General features: G+C 38.5%; 1 protein-coding gene across 6 annotated transcripts in view; it reads right to left on the bottom strand.

Moving 5' to 3' along the window:
• The window catches only part of LOC133630688 (anoctamin-1-like), a 242,799-nt gene that overhangs the window by 224,521 nt on the left and 919 nt on the right, over positions 1-17,359 (bottom strand). The window lies entirely within an intron of this gene.

Genomic DNA, 17,359 nt, shown 5'->3' with positions numbered 1-17,359 from the left:
TCAAATTCTAAAATGTTAAAACATGCAATTGAAATCCACAGCAATAAAACACTATAAAACATGCATGGCAATAAAACATGAAAAATAAAATCCCCTACTTGTGTCCCATCACATATGCTTTTTTAGGCTTGCAAACACAAAAAGTAGTTTTTTAACTCAATACGACAGTAATGTTCTTTAAATCCTGAGATAATGCGCAAAAAGCAATACAAATGTATTCCATCATAATTCCTAAACCAAACATGCAAAATGTCTAAAATTGCCTGTAATATTGAATCCATGTGAAATTTACTAAGATCAAATGTTTTTGTAAGGTTTGCAAATACAAAAATTAGGTTTTACACATATTGCTATAACTACCAATCTAATTATGACAGTTTTTTAAACATAACTCATAAACCACCCATGAAAAAAAGGCTAAAAATGCATGAAGCAATGAATTCTTGTGAGTTTTACTCGAAACATATGCTTTTTTAAGGCTTGCAAACACAAAAAGTAGTTTTTTTACTCAATATGACAGTAATGTTCTTAGAATCCTGAGACAATGCGAAAAAAGCAATAAAAATGTATTTAAACTTAACTCCTAAACGACACATGCAAAATTGCTAACAATGCCTGGAGACATGTTAGTTTTACTAGAAAAATTATCTTTTGTGAGTTTTGCAAAGACACAAGTTAGTTTTTTTATTCAATATGACATTAAAACTGTCATACTAAATATGAAAGTTATATAATCATAACTCCTAAACCACACATGCAAAATGGCTAATATTGCCTGGACAAATGTATCTTTGTCAATTTAACTGGAAAACAAGGATTTGGTAAGGTTTGCAAAACCAAAAAGTATTTTTTTATTCAATAAGACAGTAATGTTCTTAGAATCCTGAGACAATGTCAAAAAAGCAATAAAAATGTATTTAAACATAACTCCTAAACGACACATGCAAAATTGCTAACAATGCCTAGAGACATGTTAGTTTTACTAGAAATGATCTTTTGTAAGGTGTGCAAAGACACAAGTTTGTTTTTTTACTCATATGGCAGTATAAATGTCACAGTAAATGGAAAAGTTATATAAACATAACTCCAAAACCAAACATGCATTATGTCTAAAAATGCCTGTAAATTGTATGTATGTGCAGTATGTAAGGTTTGCAAATTCAAAAATTGGGTTTTACTTACTACTCAGTGTACTCACACTCAATGTGACAGTTATTTAAACATAACTCCTTAACCACACATGAAAAATGGCTAATAATGCCTGAAATAATGCATCCTTGAGAGTTTTACTCGAAACATAGGCTTTTTTAAATCTTCAAAAAGTAGTTTTTTACTCAATATGACAGTAATGTTCTTAGAATCCTGAGATAATGCGAAAAAAGCAATACAAATGTATTTAAACACATGCAAAATGGCTAATAATGCCTGGAGACATGTATCTTTGTTAGTTTTACTAGAAAAATGATCTTTTGTAAGGTTTGCAAAGACAGAAGTTAGTTTTTTTTATTCAATATGACAGTATAACTGTCATACTAAATATGAAAGTTATATAATCATAACTCCTAAACCACACATGCAAAATGGCTAATATTGCCTGGACAAATGTATCTTTGTCAATTTAACTGGAAAACAAGTATTTGGTAAGGTTTGCAAAACCAAAAAGTATTTTTTTATTCAATAAGACAGTAATGTTCTTAGAATCCTGAGACAATGTCAAAAAAGCAATAAAAATGTATTTAAACATAACTCCTAAACGACACATGCAAAATTGCTAACAATGCCTAGAGACATGTTAGTTTTACTAGAAATGATCTTTTGTAAGGTGTGCAAAGACACAAGTTTGTTTTTTTACTCATATGGCAGTATAAATGTCACAGTAAATGGGAAAGTTATATAAACATAACTCCAAAACCAAACATGCATTATGTCTAAAAATGCCTGTAAATTGTATGTATGTGCAGTATGTAAGGTTTGCAAATTCAAAAATTGGGTTTTACTTACTACTCAGTGTACTCACACTCAATGTGACAGTTATTTAAACATAACTCCTTAACCACACATGAAAAATGGCTAATAATGCCTGAAATAATGCATCCTTGAGAGTTTTACTCGAAACATAGGCTTTTTTAAATCTTCAAAAAGTAGTTTTTTACTCAATATGACAGTAATGTTCTTAGAATCCTGAGATAATGCGAAAAAAGCAATACAAATGTATTTAAACACATGCAAAATGGCTAATAATGCCTGGAGACATGTATCTTTGTTAGTTTTACTAGAAAAATGATCTTTTGTAAGGTTTGCAAAGACAGAAGTTAGTTTTTTTTATTCAATATGACAGTATAACTGTCATACTAAAATGACAGTTATTTAAACATAACTCCTACACCACACATGCAATATGTCTAATATTGCCTGGAGAAATGTATATTTGTGAGTTTTACTGGAAAACAAATATTTTGTAAGGTTTGCAAAAACAAAAAATATTTTTTATTCAATAAGACAGTAATGTTCTTAGAATCCTGAGATAATGCGAAAAAAGCAATACAAATGTATTCAAACACAACTCCTACACCAAATGTGCAAAATGTCTAAAAATGCCTGCAATATTGAATCTATGTGAGTTTTACTGAAATCAGTTGTTTTTGTAAGGTTTGCAAATACAAACATTAGGCAAATACTGACAGTATAACTGCCACACTCAATATGACAGTTATTTAAACATAACTCCTAAACTACACATGAAAAATGGCTAATAACAGCTAAAATAATGCATTCTTGAGAGTTTTACTCGAAACATATGCTTTTTTAAGGCTTGCAAACACAAAAGTAGTTGTTTTACTGAATATGACAGTAATGTTCTTTAAATCCTGAGATAATGCGAAAAAAGCAATACAAATTTATTCCATCATAATTCCTAAACCAAAATTGCAAAATGTCTAAAAATGCCTGTAATATTGAATCCATGTGAGTTTTACTAGGATCAAATGTTTTTGTAAGGTTTGCAAATACAAAAAATAGGTTTTACACATATTGCTATAACTGCCACACTAATTATGACAGTTTTTTAAACATAACTCATAAACCACCCATGAAAAATGGCTAAAAATGTGTAAAGCAATGCATTCTTGTTAGTTTTACTCGAAACATATGCCTTTTTAAGGCTTGCAAACACAAAAGGAGTTTTTTTACTCAATATGACAGTAATGTTCTTAGAATCCTGAGACAATGCGAAAAAAGCAATAAAAATGTATTTAAACATAACTCCTAAACGACACATGCAAAATTGCTAACAATGCCTGGAGACATGTTAGTTTTACTAGAAAATTATCTTTTGTGAGGTTTGCAAAGACACAAGTTAGTTTTTTTATTCAATATGATATTAAAACTCTCATACTAAATATGAAAGTTATATAATCATAACTCCTAAACCACACATGCAAAATGGCTAATATTGCCTGGACAAATGTATCTTTGTCAATTTAACTGGAAAACAATATTTGGTAAGGTTTGCAAAACCAAAAAGTATTTTTTTATTCAATAAGACAGTAATGTTCTTAGAATCCTGAGACAATGTCAAAAAAGCAATAAAAATGTATTTAAACATAACTCCTAAACGACACATGCAAAATTGCTAACAATGCCTAGAGACATGTTAGTTTTACTAGAAAATGATCTTTTGTCAGGTGTGCAAAGACACAAGTTTGTTTTTTTTACTCATATGGCAGTATAAATGTCATAGTAAATTGGAAAGTTATATAAACATAACTCCAAAACCAAACATGCATTATGTCTAAAAATGCCTGTAAATTGTGTTTTACCGGAATCCGTTGTTTTTGTAAGGTTTGCAAATACAAAAATTGGGTTTTACTTACTACTCAGTGTACTCACACTCAATGTGACAGTTATTTAAACATAACTCCTTAACCACACATGAAAAATGGCTAATAATGCCTGAAATAATGCATCCTTGAGAGTTTTACTCGAAACATAGGCTTTTTTAAATCTTCAAAAAGTAGTTTTTTACTCAATATGACAGTAATGTTCTTAGAATCCTGAGATAATGCGAAAAAGGCAATACAAATGTATTTAAACACATGCAAAATGGCTAATAATGCCTGGAGACATGTATCTTTGTTAGTTTTACTAGAAAAATGATCTTTTGTAAGGTTTGCAAAGACAGAAGTTAGTTTTTTTTATTCAATATGACAGTATAACTGTCATACTAAAATGACAGTTATTTAAACATAACTCCTACACCACACATGCAATATGTCTAATATTGCCTGGAGAAATGTATATTTGTGAGTTTTACAGGAAAACAAATATTTTGTAAGGTTTGCAAAAACAAAAATTAAGTATTACACATAAAGACAGTATAACTGCCACAATCAATGTGACAGTTTTTTAAATATAACTCCTAAACCACACATGCAAAATGTCTAATAATGCATCTTTGTGAGTTTCACTAGAAACATTTTCTTTTGTAAGGTTTCAAAGACACGTTAGTAATTTTTTTCCCCATTTTACAGTAATGTTCTTTAAATCCTGAGATAATGCGAAAAAAGCAATAAAAATGTATTCCATCATAATTCCTAAACCAAAATTGCAAAATGTCTAAAAATGCCTGTAATATTGAATCCATGTGAGTTTTACTAGGATCAAATGTTTTTGTTAGGTTTGCAAATACAAAAATTAGGTTTTACAAATATTGCTATAACTGCCACTCTAATTATGACAATTTTTTAGACATAACTCATAAACCACCCATGAAAAAAGGCTAAAAATGCGTGAAGCAATGCATTCTTGTGAGTTTTACTCGAAACATTGCTTTTTTAAGGCTTACAAACACAAAAAGTAGTTTTTTACTCAATATGACAGTAATGTTCTTTAAATCCTGAGATAATGCGAAAAAAGCAATAAAAATGTATTCCATCATAATTCCTAAACCAAAATTGCAAAATGTCTAAAAATGCCTGTAATATTGAATCCATGTGAGTTTTACTAGGATCAAATGTTTTTGTTAGGTTTGCAAATACAAAAATTAGGTTTTACAAATATTGCTATAACTGCCACTCTAATTATGACAATTTTTTAGACATAACTCATAAACCACCCATGAAAAAAGGCTAAAAATGCGTGAAGCAATGCATTCTTGTGAGTTTTACTCGAAACATTGCTTTTTTAAGGCTTACAAACACAAAAAGTATTTTTTTACTCAATATGACAGTAATGTTCTTTAAATCCTGAGATAATGCGAAAAAAGCAATACAAATGTATACCATCAAAATTCCTAAACAAACATGCAAAATGTCTAAAATTGCCTGTAATATTGAATCCATGTGAGATTTAATAGAATCCGTTGTTTTTGTAAGGTTTGCAAATACAAAAATTAGGTTTTACACATATTGCTATAACTGCCACACTAATTATGACAGTTATTAAAATATTACTCATAAAACACCAATGAAAAATAGCTAATAATGCATAAAGCAATGCATTTGTGAGTTTTATTCAAAACATATGCTTTTTTAAGGCTTACAAACACAAAAAGTAGTTTTTTACTCAATATGATAGCAATGTTCTTTAAATCCTGAGATAATGCGAAAAAAGCAATAAAAATGTATTCCATCATAATTCCTAAACAAAACATGCAAAATGTCTAAAATTTCCTGTAATACTAAATCCATGTGAGTTTTACTACAATCAGTTGTTTTTGTAAGGTTTGCAAATACAAAAATTAGGTTTTACACATATTACTATAACTGCCACACTAATTATGACAGTTTTTTAAACATAACTCATAAACCACCCATTATAAATGGCTAAAAATGTGTGAAGCAATGCATTCTTGTTAGTTTTACTCGAAACACATGCCTTTTTAAGGCTTGCAAACACCAAAAGTAGTTTTTTTAATGAATACGACAGTAATGCTCTTTAAATCCTGAGATAATGCGAAAAAAGCAATAAAAATGTATGCCATAATAATTCCTAAACCAAACTTGCAAAATGTCTAAAAATGCCTGTAATATTGAATCCATGTGAGTTTCACTAGGATCAAATGTTCTTGTAAGGTTTGCAAATACAAAAAATAGGTTTTACTCACTATGACAGTATACTGTCACACGCAATATTACAGTTATTTAAGCATTACTCCTAAACCAAACATTCAAAATGGTAATAATGCCTGAAATAATGCATCCTTGGGGGTTTTACTCCAAACATATGCTTTTTTAAATCTTGCAATCACAAAAAGTTTGTTATTCAACATGACAGTAAAATCCTGAGACAATGCGAAAAAAGCAATACAAATGTCATTAAACATAACTCCTAAACGACACATGCAAAATTGCTAATAATGCCTGGAGACATGTTAGTTTTACTAGAAACATTATGTTTTGTGAGGTTTGCAAAGACACAAGTTAGTTTTTTTATTCAATATGACATTAAAACTGTCATACTAAATATGAAAGTTATATAAACATAACTCCTAAACCACACATGCAAAATGGCTAATATTGTCTGGAAAAATGTATCTTTGTAAATTTAACTGGAAAACAAATATTTTGTAAAGTTTGCAAAACCAAAAAGTATTTTTTTATTCAGACAGTAATATTCTTAGAATCCTGAGATAATGCAAAAAACGCAATAAAAATGTATTCTAACACAACTCCTAGACCAAACATGCAAAATGTCTAAAAATGCCTGTAATATTGAATATATGTGAGTTTCACAAGAATCAGTTGTTTTTGTAAGGTTTGCAAATACAAAAATTAGGTTTTACATTTATTGCTATAACTGCCACACTAATTATGACAGTTATTTAAACATAGCTCATAAACCACCCATGACAAATTGCTAATAATAGCTGAAATAATGCATTCTTGTGAGTTTTACTCGAAACAAATGCTTTTTTAAGGCTTGCAAACACAAAAAGTAGTTTTTACTCAATATGACAGTTAACCAAACCAAACATGCAAAATGTGTAAGAATGCCTGTAATATCTATTCCGTGTGAGTTTTACTAGATTCAGTTGTTTTCGTAAGGTTTGCAAATACAAACAATAGGTATTACACATACTGACAGAATAACTGACACACTTAATATGAAAGTTATTTAAACATAACTCCTAAACTACACAACAAAAATGGCTAATAATAGCTGAAATAATGCATTCTTGTGAGTTTTACTCGAAACATATGCTTTTTTAAGGCTTGCAAACACAAAAAGTAGTTTTTTTTACTCAAAATGACAGTAATGTTCTTAAAATCCTGAGATAATGCAAAAAAAGCAATAAAAATGTATTCCATCAAAATTCCTAAACAAACATGCAACATTTCTAAAATTGCCTGTAATATTGAATCCATGTGGGGTTTTACTAGAATCCGTTGTTTTTGTAAGGTTTGCAAATACAAAAATTAGGTTTTACACATATTGCTATAACTGCCACGCTAATTATGACAGTTATTTAAACATAAATCATAAACCACCCATGAAAAAAGGCTAAAAATGCGTGAAGCAATGCATTCTTGTGAGTTTTACTCGAAACATATGCTTTTTTAAGGCTTACAAACACAAAAAAGTAGTTAATTACTCAATATGACAGTTATGTTCTTAAAATCCTGAGATAATGCGAAAAAAGCAATAAAAATGTATTCCATCAAAATTCCTAAACAAACATGCAAAATGTCTAAAATTGCCTGTAATATTGAATCCATGTGAGTTTTACTAAAATCAGTTGTTTTTGTAAGGTTTGCAAATACAAAAATTAGGTTTTACACATATTGCTATAACTGCCACGCTAATTATGACAGTTATTTAAACATTACTCATAAACCACCCATGAAAAATAGCTAATAATGCGTGAAGCAATGCATTCTTGTGAGTTTTATTCGAAACATATGCTTTTTTAAGGCTTGCAAACACAAAACGTAGTTTTTTACTCAATATGACAATTATGTTCTTAAAATCCTGAGATAATGCGAAAAAAGCAATAAAAATGTATTCCATCATAATTCCTAAACCAAACATGCAAAATGTGTAAAAATGCCTGTTATATTGACTCCATGTGAGTTTTACTAGAATTAGTTGTTTTTGTAAGGTTTGCAAATACAAACATTATTTATTACACATACTGACAGTATAACTGACACACTTAATATGACAGTTATTTAAACATAACTCCTAAACTACACAAGGAAATGGCTAATAATAGCCTAAATGATGCATTCTGGTGAGTATTACCGAATCATTTGCTTTTTTAAGGCTTGCAAACACAAAAAGTAAAAAACAAACATGCATTATGTCTAAAAATGCCTGTAATATTGTATCTGTGTGAGTTTTACTAGAATCACTTGTTTTTGTAAGGTTTGCAAATACAACAATTAGGTTTTACTCACTATGACAGTATACTGTCACACTCAATATGACAGTTATTTAAACATTACTCCTAAACAACACATGCGAAATGGCTAATAATGCCTGGAGAAATGTATCTTTGTTAGTTTTACTAGAATAATGATCTTTTGTAAGGTTTTCAAAGACACAAGTTAGTTTTTTTTTACTCAATATGACGGTATAACTGTCATACTAAATATGAAAGTTATATAAACATAACTCCAAAACCAAACAAGCATATGTCTTAAAATGCCTGTAATATTGTATCCATGTGAGTTTTACTAGAATCAGTTTTTTTGTACGGTTTGCAAATACAAAATATGGGTTTTACTCACAATGACAGTATCTGACACACTCAATCTGACAGTTATTTAAACATAACTCCTAAACCACACATGCAAAATGGCTAATAATGCCTGGAGATATGTACCTGTGTGAGTTTTACTAGAAAAAATATATTTTGTAAGGTTTGCAAAGACACAAGTTAGTTATTTTACTCAAGATGACAGTATAACTGTCATACTAAATCCATCTATCCATCCATCCATTTTCTTTCGCTTATCCGAGGTCGGGTAGCGGGGGCAGCAGCCTCAGCAGAGAAGCCCAGACTTCCCTCTCCCCAGCCACTTCGTCCAGCTCTTCTCGGGGGATCCCGAGGCGTTCCCAGGCCAGCCGGGCATAGTCTTCCCAATGTGTCCTAGGTCTTCCCCATGGCCTCCTGCCGGTCGGACTTGCCCTAAACACTTCCCTAGGGAAGCATTCGGGTGGCATCCTGAGCAGATGCCCGAACCACCTCATCTGGCTCCTCTCAATGTGGAGGAGCAGCGGCTTTACTCTGAGTTCCTCCTGGATGACATAGCTCCTCACCCTATCTCTGAGGGAGAGACCCGCCACCCGGCGGAGGAAACTCATTCCGGCCGCTTGTACCCGTGATCTTGTCCTTTTGGTCATAATCCAAAGCTCATTACCATAGGTGAGGATGGGAACGTAGATCGACCGGTAAATTGAGAGCTTTTCCTTCTGGCTCAGCTCCTTCTTCACCACAACGGATCGATATAGCGTCCTCATTACTGAAGACGCCGCACCGATCCGCCTGTGGATCTCACGATCCACTCTTCCCTCGCTCGTGAACAAGACTCCTAGGTATTTGAACTCCTCCACTTGGGGCAAGATCTCCTCCTCAACCTGGAGATGGCACTCCACCCTTTCCCGGGCGAGAACCATGGACTGGGACTTGGAGGTGATGATTCTCATCCCAGTCGCTTCACACTCGGCTGCGAACCGATCCAATGAGAGCTGAAGATCCTGGCCAGTTGAAGCCAACAGGACCAAATCATCTGCAAAAAGCAGAGACCTAAACCTGCAGCCACCAAACCGGATCCCCTCAACGCCATGAGTGCGCCTAGAAATTCTGTCCATAAAAGTTATGAACAGAATCGGTGACAAAGGGCAGCCTTGGCGGAGTCCAACCCTCACTGGAAAGGGGTCCGACTTACTTAACTTACAGACCAAGCTCTGACACTGATCATACAGGGGCGACCCGCCACAATCAGACAGTCCGATACCCCATACTCTGAGCACTCCCCACAGGACTTCCCGGGGGACACGGTCGAATGCCTTCTCCAAGTCCACAAAGCACATGTAGACTGGTTGGGTAAACTCCCATGCACACTCAAGGACCCTGCCGAGAGTATAGACCTCGTTTACTGTTCCATGACCAGGATGAAAACAACACTGTTCGTCCTGGATCCGAGGTTCGACTATCCGGCGTAGCCTCCTCTCCAGTACACATGAATAGACCTTACCGGGAAGGCTGAGGAGTGTGATCCACGATAGTTGGAACGATAGTTCCCCTTCTTAAAGAGAGGAACCACCACCTCGGTCTGCCAATCCAGAGGTACCGCCCCCCCCCCCCCCCCCCCCCCCATGTCCACGCGATGTTGCAGAGTCTTCTCAACCAAGACAGCCCCACAGCATCCAGAGCCGGACAGAGCTTTTTGACTACCTTGGCAACCTCAGCCCCAGAAATAGGAGAGCCCACCACAGATACTCCAGGCACTGCTTCCTCATAGGAAGACGTGTTCGAAGTATTCCCTCCACCGATCCACAACAGCCGCAATAGAGGTCAGCAGCACACCATCCTCACCATACACGGTGTTGACAGTGCACTGCCCCCCCCCCCCCCCCCGAGGCGGCGGATGGTGGTCCAGAATCTTTTCGAAGCCGTCCGGAAGTCGTTTTCCATGGCTTCCCCAAACTCCTCCCATGTCCGAGTTTTTGTCTCTGCGACCGCTGAAGCCGCCCTTCGCTTGGCCTGTCGGTACCTGTCCGCTGCCTCTGGAGTCTCATGAGCCAAAAGGACCCGATAGGCTCTTTCTTCAGCTTGACGGCATCCCTCATTGCTGGTGTCCACCAGCGGGTTCTAGGATTACCGCCACGACAGGCACCAAACCCCTTGCGGCCACAGCTCCAATCAGCCGCCTCGACAAGAGAGGCACGGAACATGGTCCACTCAGACTCAATGTCCAGCATCTCCCTCGTGACATGTTCAAAGTTCTTCCGGAGGTGGGAATTGAAACTCTCTCTGACAGGAGACTCTGCTAGCGTTCCCAGCAGACCCTCACAATGCATTTGGGCCTGCCAGGTCTGTCTGGCATCCTCCCCCACCATCGAACCCAGCTCACCACCAGGTGGTGATCGGTAGAAAGCTCTGCCACTCTCTTCACCCGAGTGTCCAAAACATGAGGCCGCAAATCCGATGACCTCGTGTGGGTCACGGGCCGTGGGGGGGCGGCGTTGGCCTCCTGGCCGTAGTTCCTGGTTGTCGGCCGCATGGACTGGGGGGGGTGTCCGGGCCCTCTACTCCTCCTACTTATAGCACACACAGTCACACATATATAGGACTTTGGGGGATTTTCCTGCGGGGAGGCATGGCGGGGGGATGAGGATGCCTCCTATGGGGCTCCAATCCTCCTGTTTTGTCCCCTGCTCGTCCATCCCTCAATCTTAGCTGCATATTAGACACTTAGGATTTGGGGGGCTCGGCTTGGTTGGGACCCACCAAGACCTTGATGTCCCCCAATTTTAATCGCATATTTAGTTCCCACAAGCATACATATCTCACTCACGCTACAGTACACGCATCAGTAGGGACTGGAGGTCGGCTGAAATGGCTGACCTCCTAATTTTAACTACACAGGAGACACTCTGGGGGCCTTGTACACATGCATGTGGGGGGGTTGGGGTTCGGCGCACCCCTCATTGCCTTGTCGGCCGGCGCAGATGCGGTCTGGTGGCCTGCCAGGCTTTTATTCATTTATTATTATTATCTTTTTTTTTTAATTTATTATTTATTTTTATTTTTATTATTTACTTATTTTATTTTATTTTTATTTTCATTTTATTTATTTATATATATATATATATATATATATATATATATATATATATATATATATATATATATATTTTTTTTTTTTGTATATATTTTTTGTATTTATTTTAATTTTTTAATTTTTTTTATTTTATTTTTTTAATTATTATTATTATTTTTGGTTAATCTTATTATATATTTGTGTGTGGCGTCGCGCGGGTCTCGCTTCCTGTTGGGTGGGGTCCGTGCCCGTGTGGCCCGACCTTGCGCTGTGGGGTGTCTGTTGGTGACTTGATGTGGTGGGGCCGCGGCGCCCTTGTCTGGTCTGGATGCTGTGTCTCGGTTGTTTGGGCGGTGGTGTGTTTGTGCGGGTTTGGGTTTGGGTGGTGGGGGGGTGTTGGTGTCTCTTGTTTGCGTGTTGACGTTTGGGCTGGCTGGTGGGCTGGCGCTGGCTGGTCTCCGTGATCCTGTTGGCGTGTGGTTGCCGGTCGCAGTTTTTTTTTTGATCGCTTTGATTTGATTGGGTGGTGCTGGCTGTCTGGGGGTATTGCAGCTGCTGTTTCTGCTGCCGTTTGTTTGTGGTGTGGGCGCCCTTAGCTGCTGAGTCTGGTGCAGGGGGGTGGCTGATGTTGTGACTGGTGGCAGCGCGCGCGCGAGGTGGTTGCCGAGGCTGACAAGCTGTTTATATGTATGTATATGTGTGTGTATGTGTATGTATGTATGTATATTTATGTGTATGTGTATATATGTATATATGTGTGTACGTGTACATGTGTATGTGTATGTATATAGATATGTATGTATATTTCTGGGGGTACGTTCTGGGCCTGCCTGTCAGGTGGGGGTCGGCGCCTCAGGCTACTGCATCCAGACTGCGTGTCTGGAGCTCCTGGGTCCCACCGTCCATCCCTTCTGGTTGCCCGTCTTGGTTGGGGCCTGCTGGGTCTAGTCCCTGCGTCTACTGTGGTAGCTTGGTGCTGCAAGGTTTTCTGAGGTGCTGCGAGTCGGCCAGTTGTTGGGGTGGTGACCTTGTGTGTCAGCATGTCTGTGATCTTCTTTTCTTTTTTTTATTTTTATAATATATTTAATTATTTATTTATTTTTATTTTTTCAATATTTTTTATTCCTTTTATTTTTATTTTCATTTTTTATTTTATTTTAAATTTTTTCCCCCTTACCTCAGGGGGGGGACTGGTTGTTCCATCTCCATCGTTGGGGTCCCTGCGGGTTGGGTGGGTGGTTCCCGTGGCCCCGTGCTGGGTGGTCCTGTGGCGGCCGGCTTGGGTGGGGTGGCCGGGGGGTGGCCGGGGGCTGGCCGGGGGCTGGCCGGGGGCTGGCCGGGGGCTGGCCTCGCCGCGCTCTCCGGGGGTGGGGGGTGGGCTCGTGGGGCCCCAGTTGCCGGTGGGGCGGGGGCGGTCTTCCCGTCAACCGGCGGGGGGGTCTCCGGGCCCCTCGGGCGGGGGCGTCCAGCCTTTCTGCCCGTGTGGGGTATGGTCTCTCGCTGGCTTGGGGTCTGGCTGTCCCCTGCTTTTCTCGTGCCTTGTCTTCTGCCGGGTGCGTCTGTCTGCGGCCTGCTGCTGGCCCTTGTGGGCGGCGCGGTGGGCGGGGCTCTGGGGTTCCTGTCACTGTCCGGCTTGGCTGCGTGGGGGCGGTGGTCCCTGGTTCCTTGGGCATCCCACACCTACTGTTTGTGGTTTGGGCTCTCGGGGAGGCTGGGGCTGTACTCTGGCTCCCACACACACTGGGAGTCAAATGTATTGTACACACAAATTCACATATACTCACATACATACATACATACACACATACATAGGTACCTACGCTCCCACATACATATACAAATACAGTACATTTTTACACACTCAAAGTTCGTACATCCACAAGCACATTCATTATACAAACATACACATATACATACTGTACATGTACATTCATTGTACAAACATACATATACACATACTGTACATATACACTCACTGTACAAACACATATACACATACTGTACATATACATTCACTGTACAAACACACATACACATACTGTACATATACATTCACTGTACAAACACACACATACACATACTGTACATATACATTCACTGTACAAACACCGATATACACATAATGTACATATACAAGTACATATGCACACATACACTCATGCACATAATCACGTTTCATCAAACATATATTAATGTTGTTGCCCTAGGGTAAACTGGGTATAACACATGGCACTCTGACAAAGCTTAACCTATTGTTACTATAACAATCTACAAGGTTAATGTAGGTTGCTTCTCTTTCTCCCCCCCATATTTCTGCATTCTTTTGTTTCTCAAGTTATCATTACGTATATGTATTGTTGCATTTGAACAACTGTATTGTTGATAATAAAGGTAAAGTATTGGTATCGTTCATTGTCAATAGCGCTATTTCTATTGGTATTTGTATTGCTCCATTTTTAGTGTAATAATGCTCATTGTCATTTCTGTATTATTTTTTATTTTCGCTAACTGCTTATTTGCTATTACTTTTACCATCATATTTGTACATGTCGTATTTGCTGATGTTGCTCTATTGTTGTTGTTGTTGTTGTTGTGTTTGCTGTTGTTGTTTTTGTCTCTCTGTCTAATCCCCCTCTTGTCCCCACAATTCCCCCCTCTGTCTTCCTTTTTTTCTCTTTCTATCCCCTCCTGCTCTGGCCCGGCTGCACCAAATGATAATATAAATACATTTAATAAAGTCAAATACAAATAAGGCAACAAGAGAAGTATCCTACACTTCTCTTTTGTAAAGTAAATCTGAACAGCCGATATGGGCATCTACATCAACTATATGATTTGCCTGAGAAGCTGCACAGGACAAAAAAAAAAAAAAAGCTCTGCTTCCTCTCTTCACCCGAGTGTCCAAAACATGAGGCCGCAAATCCGATGACCTCGCCACTAATAAACTCATGTACAAATTCCAATCCGGCTTCAGAACTAACCACTCCACTAAATGGTAAATGGTAAATGGGTTGTACTTGTACAGCGCTTTTCTACCTTTTTTAAGGAACTCAAAGCGCTTCACATTCACCCATTCACACACACACATTCATACACACACATTCACACATTCACACACTAATGCCTTCTCTATCTGACCGACCACATCAAACGTGAGGTGGACGCGGCAGATACTGTGGCATGGCCATGCTGGACCTTCAGAAGGCTTTTGACACCGTTAACCACGCTATACTGTTGGATAAACTCAGAGCAATCGGATTTAACAAAACCTCATCGAGCTGGATGCAATCTTATTTGGAGGGGAGGGAACAGGTGGTAGAAGTGAACGGCACCGTGCCCCCCCCCCCCCCACCCTCTCAGTGAGCTGTGGAGTCCCCCAAGGCAGCCTTTACTGTTCCTAATATACATAAACTGAACATGCGACTGTTAATTGTTCTTGTTTGCGGATGACTCTGCCTTGCTGGTATCAGACAGGGACAAGTCACAAACCAAACTTGCAAAATGTCTAAAAATGCCTGTAATATTGAATCCATGTGAGTTTTAATAGGATCAAATGTTTTTGTAAGGTTTGCAAATACAAAAATTAGGTTTTACTCACTATGACAGTATACTGTCACACGCAATATTACAGTTATTTAAACATAACTCCTAAACCAAACATGCAAAATGGTAATAATGCCTGAAATAATGCATCCTTGGGAGTTTTACTCCAAACATATGCTTTTTTAAATCTTGCAAACACAAACAGTAGTTTTTTACTCAACATGACAGTACGGCAGCACGGTGGAGAGGGGTTAGTGCGTCTGCCTCACAATACGAAGGTCCTGAGTAGTCGTGAGTTCAATCCCGGCCTCGGGATCTTTCTGTGTGGAGTTTGTATGTTCTCCCCGTGACTGCGTGGGTTCCCTCCGGGTACTCCGGCTTCCTCCCACCTCCAAAGACATGCACCTGGGGATAGGTTGATTGGCAACACTAAATGGTCCCTAGTGTGTGAATGTGAGTGTGAATGTTGTCTGTCTATCTGTGTTGGCCCTGCGATGAGGTGGCGACTTGTCCAGGGTGTACCCCGCCTTCCGCCCGATTGTAGCTGAGATAGGCTCCAGCGCCCCCCGCGACCCCGAAGGGAATAAGCGGTAGAAAATGGATAGATGGATGGATGACAGTATTGTTCTTAGAATATGAGACAATGCGAAAAGAGCAATACAAATGTACTGGCTTCATAAAACCTTTTCACTTTCCAGTTAGTTAAACACCCCCACACAAGAAGTCGCAGACGTCAGGATGAGTTGGACCCGTTTTTATATGGCAGGTGTGAAACTATAACAAACAGATACAGTATAGGTGCATCAGTATACACAAATAATGCAGCAATTATTAATTAAAGCTTAACATAAATCATATACTGTCTCATTACATTGATATGAGCCAAAATAATGCATTCAAAATAAGACTTGTAAATAGTTCCTTAAACATCAAAATGAACTACTTAAATGTACTACTTTCTAACATATATTCCATCTAAACATCATTTTTTAATGCAATACTCACAGGGAATGCTTTTATGAACTCTAACACAGCTACAGAACAGAACAACATGCCGTCTCCGTGGTCTGAATCACATTACATCATCATCTCTGCGCAGCATGGCCAGGACACTCACTTCCTGATTCTCTTAAAGAGCCAGTGCACACAATACTAATGGCAGAGCCAGAACACTCCCCGTCTGGCATCCTATGGATACCACAAATAAACAAACTTAAACATCACCGGATAACAGAAAAAACAATTCTGATATGGGTCTAAAATAAGTCTTGACAGTCCCTTGGTTAGCGACTCTAACCTCAACCTTTCTCACGGTTCCATCGACACTGGGAACTGTCTTTGCAATGACGCCCATTGGCCACTCATTTCTTCTTGTTTGTTCGTCCTTAAGGAGTACTACATCCCCTTCTTTAATGTCAGTCCTTTTGTGGTGCCATTTCTGACGAGATTGGAGGCTGCTTAGATACTCCTTTTGCCACCTGCTCCAGAAGTTGTCTGCGAGGAACTGAACACGCTTCCAGTGGCTCTTCAGCATCTCCTTCTGGTCGATGTTGTCACAGATTGGAGGAACAGCATGCGTTTTTTGTGTGAGCAGCATAGCAGGGCTTAGAATGAAAGGATGCTCTGGGTCTGATGAGACTGGTATTAGCGGGCGGGCATTTATTATGGCCGTGACTTCTGCAAGAAATGTAGTCAGTATTTCATGGGTAAGTTGGGCACGACCAGCTTGCAGCAACATGTTGTCCAGAATGCGCCTCGCCAGGCCGATCATACGTTCCCATACTCCACCCATATGGGATGAATGGGGTGGGTTGAATACCCATGTGCACTTGTGTTCCTGTAAATATTGTTGCACTTTGTTCTCGTCTGGCACTGACGTTGTGATCTCTTTGTGAGCACCAATAAAATTAGTGCCACAGTCGGAGCGCAGCTGTTTAGCAGGACCTCTCAGCGCAAAAAAGCGCCTCAGTGCATTGATAAAACTTGATGAGCTCATCTCCTCCACAACTTCAATGTGAACAGCCCTTGTGCACAAGCAGGTAAAGAGT

This window comes from Entelurus aequoreus, linkage group LG16 (assembly GCF_033978785.1).
Source record: "Entelurus aequoreus isolate RoL-2023_Sb linkage group LG16, RoL_Eaeq_v1.1, whole genome shotgun sequence".
Classification (NCBI taxonomy): Eukaryota; Metazoa; Chordata; class Actinopteri; order Syngnathiformes; family Syngnathidae; genus Entelurus; species Entelurus aequoreus.
Note: the sequence above shows the minus strand (reverse complement) of the source record. Positions and strands in the feature narration are given on the sequence as shown.